At 33.9% G+C, this 17,750-nt stretch overlaps 1 protein-coding gene across 23 annotated transcripts in view; it reads left to right on the forward strand.

The window, feature by feature from the left end:
- The window catches only part of ADGRL3 (adhesion G protein-coupled receptor L3), a 682,677-nt gene that overhangs the window by 58,193 nt on the left and 606,734 nt on the right, over positions 1-17,750 (forward strand). Inside the window, exon 1 of one of the 23 annotated variants that reach the window (XM_049092974.1) lies at positions 14,329-14,345. The exons of the other annotated variants lie outside the window; for them this stretch is intronic. The gene's annotated coding sequence lies outside the window, so the exon portion shown is untranslated. Of the gene's footprint in view, positions 1-14,328; positions 14,346-17,750 lie in introns of those variants that run through there. 23 annotated transcript variants of the gene reach the window in all.

Consider the following 17,750-nt stretch of genomic DNA (forward strand, 5'->3'; position numbering starts at 1 on the left):
TGAAAGTTATTTTAAAAATTAAATTAGCGTGTAAATGCTTGGAGACCTGGGGTACTCTAAATAACGGCATTAGTATAAAAGGACAAAAAGAATTGATTTCATTTTACATGTAATCAAGAGTAAGAGATGATGGGTACTGAATAAAGTTGATGGTTTCAAAAGTGAGTTGCTCATGTATAATGTAATACTCTATTAATATTGGTTAGTACATCCTCTTTAGCTTTTAGGTCTTAGCAGCTTTAAAATTATTGTTTGTTTTTGAAAGAATTAAAGGTGACAACTCTAATTCATTTTTTACTTCTTTTTACAATATTTCCAAATTTTGATTTATTTACGGATTAAAAGTTTATGGACATGGAATTTGATCAGCACCGTATCCTAAAGAAACCGTGATCAGTGTCCAAGATCTCATTTCTCATATGGATAAGCTCATTCTGATTCTTATGTATTCATATATTTATGCAGTCCATGAACCAGTTATGATGTTACTCTGTTTTCTGTATTCATACTTGCCATGCACCTCTTGGTGGGCAGTTTCTTCTCTCAATGAGCACATACTTTAGTTGATCGTGGTTGATTTAGGAAGAGTGACTTATAAGTAGTTGTAAGAAAATGTTAGAAGTTTCTTAAAACTTCCTAAGTGCATACTTATAAAACATTATGTACAAGGGATATTGCTGAAATATATAGGAGAACAATCAAATCTCCTAGTGTTCACAAAGAAGCAAATTGTAGGGGTTGGTAAGACCTAGTTTTGGTGGCTGTTCATTCCAGGTAGAGAGAATATGTTAAAAGGCACAGTGGTTTGAAACAGTATCATGTTCCCAAAGTTAAAATACAGAAAATCTCCTTGTAACTGCTGAGGTCATTTTTTTTTTTTTTTGAAAACTCTAGTGATTAAATTTATAGATGAGAAAAATTAATACCTCATATGAAATACAGGATGGGATTCACCGATATTGTCCATCTACACAGAGTGTTAGGAAAAAATATTTAAATATGTAATACATGGAATTGAAGAGAGAAATTGTAGGGTGGAGATAGAAAAAAATATGTGATTGATGAAATTTTCAGAATCCTTGAACTTGACAGATCTCTAGCACTTACCAACTTTGTTTCTCTCTCTCTCTCTCTCTCTCTCTCTCTCTCTCTCTGTACTGTACATCCCTGGACTTAATTATTTTATAACTGAAGTCTGTACTTGTTAATCCTCTTCACCTATTTCACCCATCTCCTTAAGCCCCCTCCTGTTCTTTTCCTTTTTTTTTTTTTTTTTAAAGATTTTATTTATTTATTCATGAAATAGAGTGAGAGAGGCAGAGACACAGTCAGAGGGAGAAGCAGGCTCCTTGCAGGGAGGCTGATGCAGAACTCAATCCCTGGACTTGGGGATTACGCCCTGAGCCTAAGGCAGACGCTCAACTGCTGAGCCATCCCAGGCATCCCCTGTTCATTTCTTTCTAACCTGTAAATATCACAATATCACAGTTAATACTGGACAAAATAATTTTGATGGGAACCTAAAAATCAGAATACAGAAGATCGATTTATAAAAATATTGTTACATATAAATATTGAAATATCATGGAAGACATAAAGGAAGTAATGTCCAGTATACCACTGATCCCAAACTAAAATTTTGTTATGTTATAATTGAAATCTTTTCAAGGATTTGAAAAGGTGAATATACTTTCATATGGAACATATGCAACATATTGAATGTTTTAAAAATGTTTGAGACATGTTAAAAGTGTGAAGACATTCTAAACAATATCCATTGCCTCTTTGTGATTGCTAAATTTATTCAATAGTTAGTCTTTTATATAGCATAATTTTACTGGCAATAAGGCCACAAGTGTTCTCCTGTCACCGATAATAAATTTGCCAACTCCTTCTCCTGTATCCTAGCCTACTCATCTCTTCAGATGTGTTGTCTTATCTATTTGTTCGGTAACAGATTTATATGTGTGCTTTCCTGTTCCCACTGCTGTCTGAGCTTACATTAAAGCTGTCACCTTCTAATTGTAAATTTTTCATCCCCTTTAATCTGCATACTGGTCTCAGAATCTTCTTTGTAAAATATCACTTCCATCATATCATTCTTCTCAGAAATATTGAATTACTTACTTGATACAAGATGAAAATCCATGAAAATGTTCCTCCCAAGCAAACCTCCTTTTGCTACAAGCTTCCCCTCTAGAAGGGACCACCTCAGACAGGCTTTGTTCCAGACTGAGTTCATGCTCCTTTTCCTGCGTGGGACTTTCATCCTCTTCTTCCTCCCTTCCTTGCCAGCACTTGCCCTCGTTCAGGGTCCACCTCATACCCCACTCTTCTCCACTGGATATTAGTAACACTTTTCTTGGTATCCTTGTGACACAGATTTATATATGGAACTTAATTGCTAACATTGCTAATAGATTTCCAAGATTTTCTTAGGCCTCTGTAACTCGTTTTCCCTAGCTACCTGGAAAACTTTACGGAGACTGGTAACATTTTGTATTTCTTGGAATTCCTTATGCTCAACATTGTGTTACCCATTGTCTTTCTGCAAGCAGTTTTTGATAAAATTATAAGGCAAATGTGCTCCCAGTGAGGTGATGAATGTGAATATGACAGAGTGGAAAGAAGTTATGAATATTTTAATATCCCTTTTAGGAATTTGCATGCTAAAATGCATATAAAAATATAAAACTGTCTAGGTATTGGAATCACTGTGTCACTTTCACATTAATCTATTTAATTTCCTTCATAGTATTAAGTATTATCAGAAAGAAATCTATTATCTGTCTATCTCTCTATTATGTTGCATTTTTGTCTATTTGATACATAGGCCAGGCTCCATAGCATACTTGTTTGTCCTCACAGCTGTGTCCTCAGCATCAGCATAGTACCTGGAACTTAATAAATATTAGTTGAATTAATAATTAATCAAAAACATGGAATGTTAATACCCTAAGATGAAACCTACAGGTTATGTTACTCTCATTCACTGGGTTTTAAGTTAAGGGAATGACATTGAGCTAAACATTATATAACAAAATCTAAATACTTGTAAAAATAACAGTATTTTGTAAGATTCTACTCAATTAAAATTTTCTGATCTGGACTGCATCTGATAAGGAAGCTTCTCTGTAAATCTATCTGACATGTATTAACTCTGAGGTCACTATACTTACAAATTATTGAAAGAGTAAAATAGACCGTAGGAGGTTGAAAGACATTGTTTGATAAGAGAAACGATGTATTTTTTAGCTTACACTTCAGTCAAGATTTGGTCTCAAGTAATGTTTGAGGGTGACCCTTATAAATCAGAGGTGCCCTTTTTCTGCTAAGGAAACAGATGTAAATATGTTGGGTGACTTTTTATTTTAATCAGCTCTTTTGTTTATCTTGAGCAAATGACTCTTTGGAGTGTAAATTTCAGAAAAAAATATTCTATCTTTACCATTTCACCTACACTTATCCTACATCTTTGACACCCTTACTTATTTCATCACCTCTGTTACCCTTGCACAACATACATGAATATACTCAACACGTTTAACATGTCTACATGTCATATACATAAAAGTATTGTAATTCCAGCTATTCCCATCAGTGGTGTATCTGTCCTTGACTGTTTTTTATTTAAAGTCTTGAATTTAGATTTTTTTTTTCATATTTCATTTGGAACCTGACAAAGTTCAGAAAAAAGGAGTTAGTACTTGTGCTGCTCAAGTCATGTAACAGGTGATTCAAGCCTATTTATAAAACACCATCTGTTGTCTCATAGGACTTCTCAGATTTATCAACTGTGTTCAGTAGATTCCTTATAGCTTGTGAGTAGCTTTTCTTAAGAGAGCATGATGAGAGTGATTTTATAAGAATCTAACACCTGTAGATGGTAGTAGTTGAATTACTATTTGAAGAATTTGAGATCTAAATAGATATAATGTAACGCAGTATGTTGTGACCAATGATGTTGTACTCATTTCTCCTGTCAGGATTTTTTATTGTTCTACATTATCATGATTCACATTGTTCCTTGCCTTTTTCTTTTCCTTTTCTTAATATTAGTGAATAAGATGATGAGGAGGAGGATAGCAACAAAAATACCACTGATAACAGGATTACAGTTAACTTACTGAGGTTAATGTATAATAAATCATGTGTGGTTTAATTTAAATATTACATATTTGACCCTCACAACATTCATGACTCAATTCAGGTCTCTGAGTGACTCCCTACATTTATTTTTTTCTGCTATTCCTCTTCTTTTTGTACTTCATCTCTCTTGCCAAATTGATCCATTCTTGATGTACCAATTTTCGTTTCTTTGCAGATAATTTTTTTAAAGATTTATTTATTTATTTGTTTATGATTGAGAGAGAGAGAGAGAGAGAGACAGGAGGAGGGAGAAGCAGGCTCCATGCTGGGAGCCCGACACGGGACTCGATCCCTCGATCCCGTGACTCCAGGATCGTGCCCTGGGCCAAAGGCAGTAAACCGCTGAGCCACCCAGGGATCCCCGATAATTTTCTTTTTTAAAAAATATTTATTTAGGGGAGCCTCGGTGGCTTGGTGGTTGGGCGTCTGCCTTCAGCTAAGGGCATGATCCTAGGGAGCCAGCTTGTCCTTCTGCCTGTGTCTCTGCCTCTCTCTCTGTCTCTCATGAATAAATAAATAAAATATTTAAAAAATGTTTATTTAAATTAAATTTAATTGAACATACAATGTATTATTAATCATAGAGGTAGAATTTAGTGATTCATCATTTGCATACGGTGTTCAGTGCTCATAACTTCAAATGCCTTCCTTAATGCCCATCACTCAATTACTCTATGCCCCCCCAACCCCCTTCCACCACCCTGTTTGTTTCCTAGAGTTGAGTCTCTTATGATTTGCCTCCCTCTGTTTTCATCTTATTTTGTTTTTCCTTCCCCTATGTTCATCTGTTTTGTTTCTTAAACCTCACATATGAGTGCGTGAAATCATGGTATTTGTCTTTCTGTGACTGACTTACTTTGCTATGCATACTATGCTCTAGTTCTATCCACATCATTGCAAATGGTAGGATTTTGGTTTTTTTTGATGGCCGAGTAATTTTCCATTGTATATATATAACACATTTTCCTTATCTGTTCATGTGTTTATGGACATCTGGGATCTTACCATATTTGGGTATTGTGGACCTTATGGCTATAAACATTGGGGTGCACATACCCCTTCCAATCACTATGTTTATATCCTTTGGATAAGTATCTAATGGTGCAATTGCTGGGTCGTAGGGTAGCTCTTTTTTTAGTTTTTTAACTAAAAAACTCCATACTGTTTTTTTTAACTAAAAAACTCCATACTGTTTTCCAGAATGGTTACTCCAGATTGCATTCCCACCAACAGCGTTAAAAGAGTTCCCTTTTCTCTACATCCTCGCCAACAACTGTTGTTTCCCCTTTGAAGATAATTCTTAAATTGATATCTAAAATCCCAGACCTCTCTTTTGACTTCCATTCTGTATTTCCAAATGCCTGATCAGTGCCTCTGCCTGAAAATGCCCTACAGATTTCACTGTCTTCCTACCAATATTTACCTCATATTCTTGGTTAATATTCTCATTATCCTTTTAAGATATCCAGACTTACAACATTCTTATTGTCTCTATTCTGTCTTTCACTTGCTTTCTACAAACAGGAGATAAATAATATTGATTTTTTATACTATTTTCCTTTTTATCTATATCTACAGCATCCTTCAGATACATAAAATTCTTTTATATATCATTACTATTCAGCATGTTCTAAAGCCTACAAATAGCCCTACAAATAGCCCTACAAATTATTCCTACATGTTACTGCTGAATAATCTTTCTGAAATTATTGTAAAGATTCTTTTTATACTCTAACAATCTTCATTGCCTACACATTTTACAAAAAGAATTAGAAGGCATGCTTGCCATCTTGGCATTCACTGTCACCATAATTGCATGTCAACAAGTATTGGTTACATCTAGAAATCTCCTTCACAAATCATAAACTTAAATCAAGCTAGACAACTTTTCATTACTTTTTAATATGTACAGGTCCTTGCTCATGGCTCTTTTATCTCCCTGGAATATCCTATTCCTCCTTCCAGTCTTATTGACTGCCTTCCTGAATTGAACTTGTCCTTCATTCTGTTTAGATAACTTTTCCCAGTAGAAAATAATCTGTTCCATGAGTGAATGGAACATACTTGATTCAGCCTTTCTTTTCCAATGTAGATATTCAAGAAATGTTTATTGAATTGAACACGCTTCATATAAATTCTAATATTGGCTACTAAGTTATAATTTTTTCTATCGTTATCACTTTTGGCTAGGTAGTATGGTTCAAGCTGTTGTTCATAATACTCTTGTTTAAAAATTGAGAGGATATTTATGTTGCCCAATGAAGATTATGAATAATAGATTCAACTAAAGGTATAATTTGAATTCCAGGGAACAGATAGTTATCTTCCTTAAAACACAAATAATTTATCCTATTCCTTATCAAATATTACTCAGTTCAGTAAAACCTATTAATTCAATAATTTTGAGTTTGAGAAAACATTTGGAGCACTTAGTGTGTATATTATATTGCGTGTCTGAGAGATAAATAAGACCCCCTGCATGTATTTAAAATAGAACACCAGGAATTAACAAATAAAAATATTTTGATGGTAACTATAATGTTAGTCCAAATTAAATATTTGGGAAATAGCAGAGTTGTTATTTTGCATGAGCAGATTATATCTGAGTTGAATATTGAAGCATAAGTCTGAGTATAGGAAAGATATTACAAGTAAAGGGTAGAGTATTAGACCATTTTTCGAGGAATGATGTTGCATCACCCTTGGGGAAGTGTTTGTGGAGATTGGAATATCAGATACATGGGAGAAAATGATCAGAGGGTACAGCTTAAAAGTAGTCTGGAATAGGTCACAGCGAGCCATTTAAGCAGAGATGACACAATCATATGTATAGCACTGCAAATCTTAGATTAGAGAAGCAGAACTGGCAGGGAGATCATTGAGGAACCATATCCAGTAATCCAGGAGAGAATATTGTGCTTGAAGTGGAGGAGGAAACAATAATGAAAGAAAGCAAGTGTGAGAAGGAAAAGAAAATCATACTTACTTGAATGTGGGTCTAAAGGACAGAGTAACTGAGGTGTTCATCTTGAATGCTGGGTGGCTGATAATGCTACTGATTTAATAAGCAAAGCAGGTGAAGGGGTGCCTGGGTGATTAAGTGGCCAAGTCTTGATTTCAGCTGAGGCCATGATCTCAGGATCATAAGATGAAACCTGTCTTGGGCTTCATGCTGAACTTAAGTCTCTCTCTCCCTCTGTCTCCCCCCACCTCCTCTGTCAAATACATACATACATACATAAGCAAGCAAGCGAATTTGGGAGAGAGAATAAGCATAATGAATTTGTCTTAAGTTTGTTAAATTCTTAGGCTTATATCTAGGCTCCTTGAAGTCAAAACACAATTATGCAACTTAATAATTTATACCTGAAAAATACAACGTAACCATCTATTACAGATCTTCATTCCTAAGATGGAAGTTTTTTGTTTGTTTTTTTGTAATGACTAGAACAAGGAAGTGTAAAACATTCATGTTCAAGATGCTCATTGCTATGGGGCATTTTCATTTTTTGTCCTAAATTATGTTTAATATAATGTGTCTTGAAAAGATAAAATGGATTGACTATAGCATTTTTTAAAAAGAGGTTAAAAGACTCAAATACAAAACCAATTTTGTTCTAAAACTAGTGTTGTGGTTCTGACCCTTTTCTTGCTAAATTAAGTCCGTTTTATATCAATGAAGTCATATGGCTTGCTCAACTAAAGGCCACTTCGTCTTTGTTTTTTGCAACACAGTCTTTTCACCAGCAAATGAAGTAATTTTCCAAACCCATTGCAGCATACACAGCTACATTCTTTATAAATACTCTTTTTTTAAATGTTAAATGAGGATTTACAGGAACTCATGCTCTAACAATATTTCAGTACTTGTTTTTTAAACTTACTTAAAAAGTAATGGACTTGTTTCTTTCTAAACAATTGGAGCCATGTCATTTTATCATTAACAAAGACATTATTTATTATCACTGCTCATTTTTTAATGTTTATGATCTAAAGAAAGTCTTTAAGATGTCCAAATAAAGTTAACATATAAGATAGCCAACTTTTAACTTCTTTTTATATTTTGTTAAATTTGAAAATATTTACTGATCATATTATGTACACTTGATGTGATCATGGTTTTTCTTTATTCTAGGCCATTGCTGTGGGAGAAATATACAAATTCATAACACATTTCGTTCTCTATACTCTCTCTATTCCTCATTGAAAAATCATATATCAGTTTTTCAAAAGAAGAACAGGATGGAGATTAGTCATATCTAACTTCAAATATCAAAACTTTTTTATTGTGACTCGGTGAGAATTATGGTGGGTACAAGGACAAATTCCACTATAAATTATGTGAGATTTATATAAAAACCTCATTAATTCATTAACACAGGATTTAGATGGTTTCATTTTCAGTGGGTATCACTTTAAATTCACTGCAAATATATTTGATTCTGATGCCTGAATCCGTGTGTGCTCTTAGTTGAAAAATAATGGCTGAATTCCTATTATGTAGTACCGACAGAGAGACTATATTCACTGTAATAAAAAGGCACTCCTTGTTCACAATATCAAATCAGTTCTATATATTTAATATCAAAACATTTAGCATGTGATGCCATTCTATTTGTGAAGGTATATTTGCATTGTTTCTCACTTGATGTGTTAGTTTCATGTGATTAATTCCTTCAGATGAGTGCTTTTAGGAATATTAGGTTTTGTCTATGGCCATCGGCCTTTGATACCATCCTCCCAGCCAGTCAGTTCTTGAATTTCTAGCTTTGTCTCCTTGTCCAGACTCTTGGATTGGCCAGTGGACCTCTCCCAACCTCAACATGCACAGATTGGATGAATAGTATTTGTCTTAATATCTAGACCCAACCTCTGACCTGAGCTCACTTTACTTCAACCTGGATTTTATTCCCTCACTCCAGTTTTTGTAAACCTGGGTCTCTAATGTTTAATCTCTTTGCTAATCTTCTAATAAATTCCAGAGATCTTGTTCTTGGCACTAGATCTTACTTTTTGTGGATTCTTGCATTCTTTTTATCATTTACTTTTGTCATTTGATCTTTTATTATAGATACCCCTTTGTGTCACTATTTCTCAATTCACTCAGGCTGCGCTTTGTTTTGTATAATCCAGTATTGGCTTTCAACCAACCCCAGTGTGACCTGTATTGTCATAGTCTACATGGTAGTTATAAACTAATCATGTACCAGGTTTTATCATTTTCTTTCCCTCTGTAATCCCTGGATTCTTAGAACAAACATTTTTGAATAGGTTTCTTGAACTTGAGAGATAGGATTGATAACTGACAAATTATTAAAACATGATACTTCTATGTGGGATTTCCTTTCGTATTTTAGATTCTGTATCTTGGAAGGAAACCTGGGCCCTGGCCCTTGCTTGATGCTGACAGCATAGCGCTACCTGTAGGAAAAGATGTATTTTGCATGTCCTATCTAGGATAGTTGAGGAAATTTAGATGAGCACATTGAAGTCAGGGAAGATTTATTGCCTATAAAGACAGGGCAATCTTGTTTTTGTTAAATCCCTGGAATTTTGCTCCATGGCATGCATAGAGGTGCATTATGTTTTGTTTGAAATCAGTAATGGTGTGCTGATCAAATCTTCCCCTTCTTCTTTCTCGGTTGTAAACAGCCAGGTGTGTATTTATTTAACTTCATGTAGGCCTACGCTAGAACAAAAAAAAAAAATGTATTTGCTAGTAAATTATTTGTGATTGCAAACCTGAAAGAAATAACTATTAAGGAGAAGTGGACATAGAGACAATAATGAGAGCTAAAATACTTGGCAAAATAATTCCAAATAGGCTACTGGTAACAATGAGCCTGTCTGTGAAATTTGGGGCAAGTTATTTTACCTCTCTTTGCTTCAGTTTCTCTCCTTATTTGTGGAATGAAGACAATAACAGTACTTCAGAGATTCTTGTGAGGCTTAGATGACAAATGTATATAAAGTGCTTGGGGCACTTCTCAGTATATGAATTCTTTGATCTGTGTCGCACATTATATTCTGTGGACTTTAGGTTAAAATTTGATTCAAATATATATCATTTTGTCTTAAAGGACAAAAATGGCAGTTGAGGTTATATATAGGGAAGTTGAAATTGGACAGTGAACCCTTTTGCTAGTTGCTGAGGGTTGTTGGGTTTATGAGCTAACTGATCACATAATAAATTGAAGTGTTCACTTTGTCACTTAGGTTTTTTATTAGAGTTAGGTTTTTAGCTCACCTTTATAAATATGTAGTAAGAAATCTTAATCAATCACTTTTAGAATTTAGAGTGATATTCTTTGAATATTCCAGACCAAAAAATAATATACATATAGGGAAAAATAATCAGCTGATTTTCTAGTCTTTTGGAGTTTTTGGCCACAGGTGTGTATAATCTGTATAGACTTTATTAAGAATAATGGAGTATGGATGGATATGTTGCTCTACTTTGGCTAAAATGAAACAGAAAGAAGAGCTTTGACAGTTTTTAGAATGATACCATTTTTGAGCTTTTCCTTTTCTCTATACTGGTCTTCCATTTGACTTTTCTCATATCAGTACAATTTCAGTGCCGTTAGACAAAATATTTAATCATATGATATATTTGGACATTCATGTGCTTTGCTTTCTAATATCTACAAGATTGTCATGTACAGATGTATAGGTTGTTTACTGTACAAATCAGGAGCCAATGAAGCCTGAAACCCAGACTCTGCCTTCACTTCCCAAGATCATGAACTCTAATATGGAGATGAGTGTGCATGGATAGGGAGTCCGTTTTGAACACAGTTGCATAAAGTTGTCATATGGGCTAATAGCAGCCCTAAGTATCTGGATCTGACATTCATCTAATGTCAAAGTGACAATAAGCATTAGATAATATCATTGAATTCTCTATCAGAGATGTGTTATGTCCTAGAGTTATTCAATGGTAGTTATGATTATTCTACAGAGATACTTTTACTGCCCACTCTCCTACTCCTCTCACATTCCTCTTTTAATTATTCAGAACAAACTCTTCCTAGACATTTCATTATTCTCTTTTTATTAAACAAATAAAGGTGGACTGTGCAATTTTAATTAAGACTAGAATTCACTCTTGTAACTTAAACCTAGAGTTGAAGGTTAAGATCACTTTATTTCTCTATATTACTTTAGATTGATAAGGTATTCTTACAAATAATGCTAAGGGTCCTGGTAGAGTGTTAAGAGGAAAAGTCAGATTATAAGGGTTTAATGAGTGATGTATTTGTGAGAAAATGGAAATCATATATGATTACTTTATATATGAGAGTTAAAGGGAATTTAAAATATGAAAAAAAAATGAAGGGATGATTTTGTTTTTAAGTTCAAAGTTTCTGAGAGGCATAGGATCCTATAGCTTCCTTTACCCTTATTGTGAATGTATTGATATTCCATCCTTTTTATATACTACTGCTGGAGTTCTTATTCAGGCTCACCAGTTCGTAGTTGTATATGTACTTTGTGCCTTGGTTTCCCAAAATTAAAACAAAGGTGGTAGGTGTGGGTACTACTTACATTTTTGTGTGGTTTGAATATCATAAAGCACATAAATAAGAACAGTGCTGGTCAAATGTGAATTATTGTTTTTTTAAGATTTTATTTATTTGTTTAAGAGAGAGACAGAGATAACAACAGAGATAGCATGAGCAGAGAGGAGAGGAAGAAGCGGATGATCTGCTGAGGAGGGAGTCCAATGCAGCGCTCCATCCCAGGGCCCTGAGATCATGACCTGAGCCGAAGGAGACGCTTAACTGACTGAACCACTCAGGCGCTCCTTATTTTTGTTCTTATAATTATTTATAATAACTTCTTTCATAAGCTATTTAGTCTTTCATCTCTAAATTCAAGTCAGTGCTTATTTTGATATTTTTTCCATTTCCCACAGTAATATGATATGTACATTTTTTTCCATTTTAGTGTTATATTCAATTTAATATTAATTTGGGAGTTTTGAGAGTTTTAAATAAAAAATGGATTAAGGTAGCGGCCCCTGGGTGGCTTAGCAGTTTAGCACCTGTCTTTGGCCGAGGGTGTGATCCTGGAGTCCCAGGATCGAGTCCTGCATCGGGCTCCCTGCATGGAGGCTGCCTCTCCCTCTGCCTGTGTCTCTGCCTCTCTCTCTCTGTGTCTCTCGTGAATAAATAAATAAAATCTTAAAAAAAAAAAAGGAAATGGATTAATGTGTGACAAGAAACTGCCCCAAAAATTCATTCCTTCAAAGGAAGATTTTGCATTATCATTACCTGACCTCACCATCACTGGTTAGTAATTCTACCACTGTGGGATTATTTTTCGGTCTTATATTCTTAGATATATTTTGTAAAGCTATATCAAAATTAATATTTTTAAAGATGTGGTGAAATATATGATTTAAATTAATCAAGTAAGAAGTTGCCTAAAATTACATTATAACCTATTAAAAACATTAATTATTTCAGATTAGTAGAATATCACATTGCTTTTTCTAACAGACATGTCTAGAAAAACACTATTGTGTTCTTTTCCTTGTAAGACTTTAAATTTCCTATTACAGTTATTAAATATATTGGAGAAAGCTAGATTTTCATGGACTAGTATTAGTTGTATTCAGTGAAGTTGTTGAATATTATCATTTTAGTTTTAGTCGGCTCTTCTAGAGTCCTCATTTAGTCAGCTGAAAATTACGTAATCTCCCCAAAAAATTAAGTAAGGAAATTACATGGTACATAGTCCTGTTCTCTAGATGATGATAATTTGTAATAAAAATTTTACATTTACATTTTTAGTTAAAGTCAAGTTAGAGAATGTTACTAACAACAGAGTGTTATGAAAAACAAACAAACAGAATGCGTAGTCCAGACTGGGTGTCTAAGAAGTTGTGTGATTTGGGGAAAGTCATAATGACTTTATTGGGTCTAGTTATTCTTCGAACAGATGGAATTTCCTAGTTGTTGACATTTACATGTAATGCAATTATGTATATATTTCAGTTTAAGACACTATGTTAATGATTTCTATTTTCCCTTACTGTTTTTTATTCTATCAGCTTGTTTTAAGTGCAGTTGTTTATTATTGAAATCTAGGTTTAATAAAGTGATCTGGTGGGAAAAAATACTGATATCAACTTACATATATGTGCTTGTGGAGTTGCACAATTATAATAGTGTTGAAGTTTGACAAGATTATTAAAAATCTAATCTGGAAGTGTAAATAGTTGAAAAGAAATTTAGTGATTGGTTACTGAGCACTTATTAATGTTTGCTGCCTTTTGCATTCATTATCTAATTTAATAGTTTAAATCATTTTAAAGGAGTAAGTTTGGTACACGAATAGTCAAAAAATCATTAGAATAGATTGCATAGGTCAGAAGCAGACCCTAGAAGATTTTTACATGAACTGAATGGATATATGATAAAATAGATGAGTCAAATATATAAAAAGGTGATTGAAGTATTTAAGAACTCTTCCTCTCAGGATTTGTTAGATATTTGTGTAAAAATGTATTGACCATCTTTCATGCTATATGACTAACAAAGTATAGGTGGTTTAAATATATACGCATAAAGCATATAATATTTTCATTTAAACATGGGCCAAATACTGCTTACTTTTGAATGGTGAAGGATTTTATAAGCTTACACATAATGAAAAATACCTCCAAGGATGTACAAGAACTGTGTTGAATGTCAATAAATTCAACAATTTCCAGATTGATGATAGACCAGTCCAGGTACTAACAAGGTAAATAAACAATTTTATTTGCCAATAGATTAAAACAAATAATAAAAATAAAAATTCAGAGTAGTCTGCATACATGGTGGAGAGATGAGCAGTATTTTCGAGTATAAATAGACAGTGAAACTTTGAGCTCAAGTTCCTCACCAAAGGATATAGAGGTGCAGAAAACCACATCTGAGGGAGTGAGGCTTACATTGTGTCTTCTGGAAGCCCAAATGTAATCTTCAGACTCTCTTTTTCTGTATGTATACATAATATATGTATTTTGGAGTAGCTCAACACATAGCTTAACCTGGACACATTCTGGACACCACATCAACTAGTTAGTAACCCTCCTTAATCTTTCCTTATCTCAGTGAAACAAGACTGGGGCTCAGTTTCCCAGAAGTCATCAGGAAGTTATGGTAGTAGCAGGCACACCACCTCAAGACCTACAATAAGCTAAGGTTAGTATATACTGAGCTCTGATTTTATATCACTTTATTTTCAAAGGCCTTGCATTCTACCTACACAAAAGAAGTCACTAGTAGTAATGGATGTTCTATACGTTGTCCAGATGTCCCTTTCTAGTACTTGTGACTCAATTTGCCTGGAGTGTGGCTGCTTTAGGCTAATAACCTGAATCTCTCTACAGGGATTAATCATATTCTCAATCCCATTATTCAGAAAGTTTATGCTTTATGTCCCTTGGATTGATTCCTGGTGGTAGCTATTGACTTGCATTTTCTCATATTGTTATTTATATAACTTTTAGACAGTTGGATATTAGCCTGTTGAGTCACAGAATTATTATTTTAGTTTGTAATGGATGCCACATTGATGGAAATTTAAAAAAAAATTGCTGAAATCCACAGATTAAATATGTTGCTTTCTTCTTATCTACATTGACTCAGAGTTTATCACAGGAGAAAATTAAGTTGATTTTGACGTATTTATACTTTACAAAGCCATGTTGGTTCTACATAGTACCTCATGCTTGTGCAGATAATTGAAAATTGATTTGAACTCACAGGTATACATAAATCTGTAATTTATAATTATTGTCCATTTCTTATTTAAAGACATAGTTTTACGTCTACCATACTGATTGAGGGACTTTTGTTAGCCTCCACTAAATGCTTCATTTTATTTAAAAAACATTATAATAGGTAGTAGCACTAGGAATAATACCTAAAAATTGCATAAGTACCTACACACATAAACTATATACACATGTATGGTATATATACAAGTAAAGATAGATATGGATGTATAGATATCTATACATATATCAAAATATATGTATATCTACATCTGTTTTTACTATAGTTACTTTCAAATTGCTGTCTTTGTTCATTTGTTTTTTTTTTTTTAATTTTTATTTATTTATGATAGTCACAGAGAGAGAGAGAGAGAGAGAGGGAGGCAGAGACACAGGCAGAGGGAGAAGCAGGCTCCATGCACTGGGAGCCTGATGTGGGATTCGATCCCGGGTCTCCAGGATCGCGCCCTGGGCCAAAGGCAGGCGCTAAACCGCTGCGCCACCCAGGGATCCCTCTTTGTTCATTTGTTAACTGTAATTGAATTAGCATGGATAATCCAGATAGCCAGTATTTCAAAATTGCACAAATTGTTTGGTATCTGCATTTATATTTTATTCGTTTTAGGCTCTATGAGCTTTCATTTGGTAAGAATGCTTTCTATTTCCCATGTGGTTGATGGAAATAAGTAGTATCACCATTCAAACTAACAAAAGTGGGCAGCCCGGGTGGCTCAGCGGTTTAGTGTCACCTTCAGCCCAGGGTGTGATCCTGGAGTCCCAGGATCGAGTCCCATGTCAGGCTCCCTGCATAGGCCCTGCTTCTCCCTCGCCTGTGTCTCTGCCTCCCTCTCTCTCTCTCTCTCTGTGTGTGTGTCTCCCATGAATACATAAAAATCTTAAAGAAAAAAAAAAAAAACTAACAAAAGTGTGATTTCAAACCAGACTTACATCTTCCTTATTCCTAGCTATTTTGCTAAGTTGGAAATAGAGACAAAATTTAAAAACTATGTGATTTATATAAGTGAAGATTATTTTATGTTAACAGAGGTTTAAGGGGTCACTAAAAAGTAAAAACTTGAAGAGTAAGGTTAACAACTAAAAATACTGTCAATTGTATCGCTTTATTTTATTATTTTTAAAGATTTTATTTATTTACTTGAGAGATTGAGAGAGAATGCAAGCATTCGTTTGTCATTATTGTTGGATTTTTTTTGGCTTCTAAGACTAGATAAATACAAAGGCTAATTTCTCTGAATGATCATGTATTCTAATTTCTAGAATGATAATTCTAATAAAATAGCAAAATTTAAAAAGTGCAGTTTTAAATTTGTAATCTAAAACATGAATAAACTGACCTGTTTGAGGGTCATGTTAAGGTAGTTTTATTCCAAGTAGCCTCTCCATGTTTACCCAATTGCTGTTCTGAATGGCAGCCTCTTGTGCCATTCAGTGGGCAGAGAGGCAACTCTTGGTGGCTTTTGCCTTTATAATTGTTTGCTATTGTTCATAGCTTCACCTATAAACAAAAGAATACATTTTATACTGTGTTTTTTTCCTGAACTTTCCATTATCTTTAATTTTATATATATAATACCATGTTAGCCAGTATTTTGATTGGGATTACAAAGTTGTTAATGGTCGCAGTTTTTAGTAGAATATTTTCGTCAACAATTCTGTGATTTGGCATTAATAAAGAATTCTTGAGAAAGTTACTTCTGGGATTTAAAAATGCTCTTAAAATGATAATAGCTTTCTCTTTGCAATTTATAGATCATCTTCAAAAAGCAGCTGATATGTAGACTTTAAAACATTTTGAAGCCTGTAGTAGTGAAAAATCCATTATTGCGATATTTTTTTCTGGCAAAGAAAGTACTTGGGCATGAAAAGACCTCAAAACCCATGTCTAGACATATCAATTTTAAATAGCAATTTGCTGTGAAGAACAATTAAAATAAGGTATTCCTGCAAAAGAGATGAATATGCAAGACAACGTAGTTTAAACTCACATACAATTTGTAAGAAACATTTATAATGGAGAAGTAAAATGTAGTGCTGTAAGAGAGAATGTATGTGCACCAGTCAGATTTCAAATCCTGGTTCTGCCAGCTATTTGCTGAGTGGCCTTGGGCAAGTTACTTATATTCTCTATTCCTCAGTTTACTTATATAGAGATTCGGAATACTATTAGTTCTCACTTTGTAAGGTTGTTGTGAATATTAAATGAGTCAACATATATGTCAAGTGCTCAGCAAGGGCCTGCCAGGAAGGGACATGTCAGCTGCCATAGTTGCCTTATCCCTGAATTATAATAGTTCCTGCAGCTCTGAATCACCTGAGGTTTTAATTAAGCAACTGCCATGACTAAGGTTCACCTGTACTTAGCAGCCTTGGATGAGAAGCTAAGACCTGTACTTCTACTTTCTGACTACCGGTTTCACTGAAAGAGAGAGAGAGAGAGAGAGGATACCTTTAGCAAAATAAAGGACAAAATAAGTCCTTTGTCCTTACTTCCTTTTTGCTTGAGTTGTTTTTCATTCCTACCTTTTTTTTTAGTATAATATTCAGATAACTTATAACATGACACAAATACTTTGCATTTTAAATATATTTCAAAATAAAGATTTATTCTTGAAACAATGAGGATGTATGCAAATAGGATGAGTTTTTTTGGCGAAAAGTATGATATATTAATATAGTGTACTGGAGTGTGAAGAGCATGATTTATAACCCTAGCTAGTTAATGTGAATAAATCAAACATTACAACAGTTAGTTTATTCAGAGATTTAGAATACCTTATTTTGCATACAGTCAGAATGAATTTGGCTGAAC

Source organism: Canis lupus, chromosome 13 (genome assembly GCF_003254725.2).
Source record: "Canis lupus dingo isolate Sandy chromosome 13, ASM325472v2, whole genome shotgun sequence".
Classification (NCBI taxonomy): domain Eukaryota; kingdom Metazoa; phylum Chordata; class Mammalia; order Carnivora; family Canidae; genus Canis; species Canis lupus.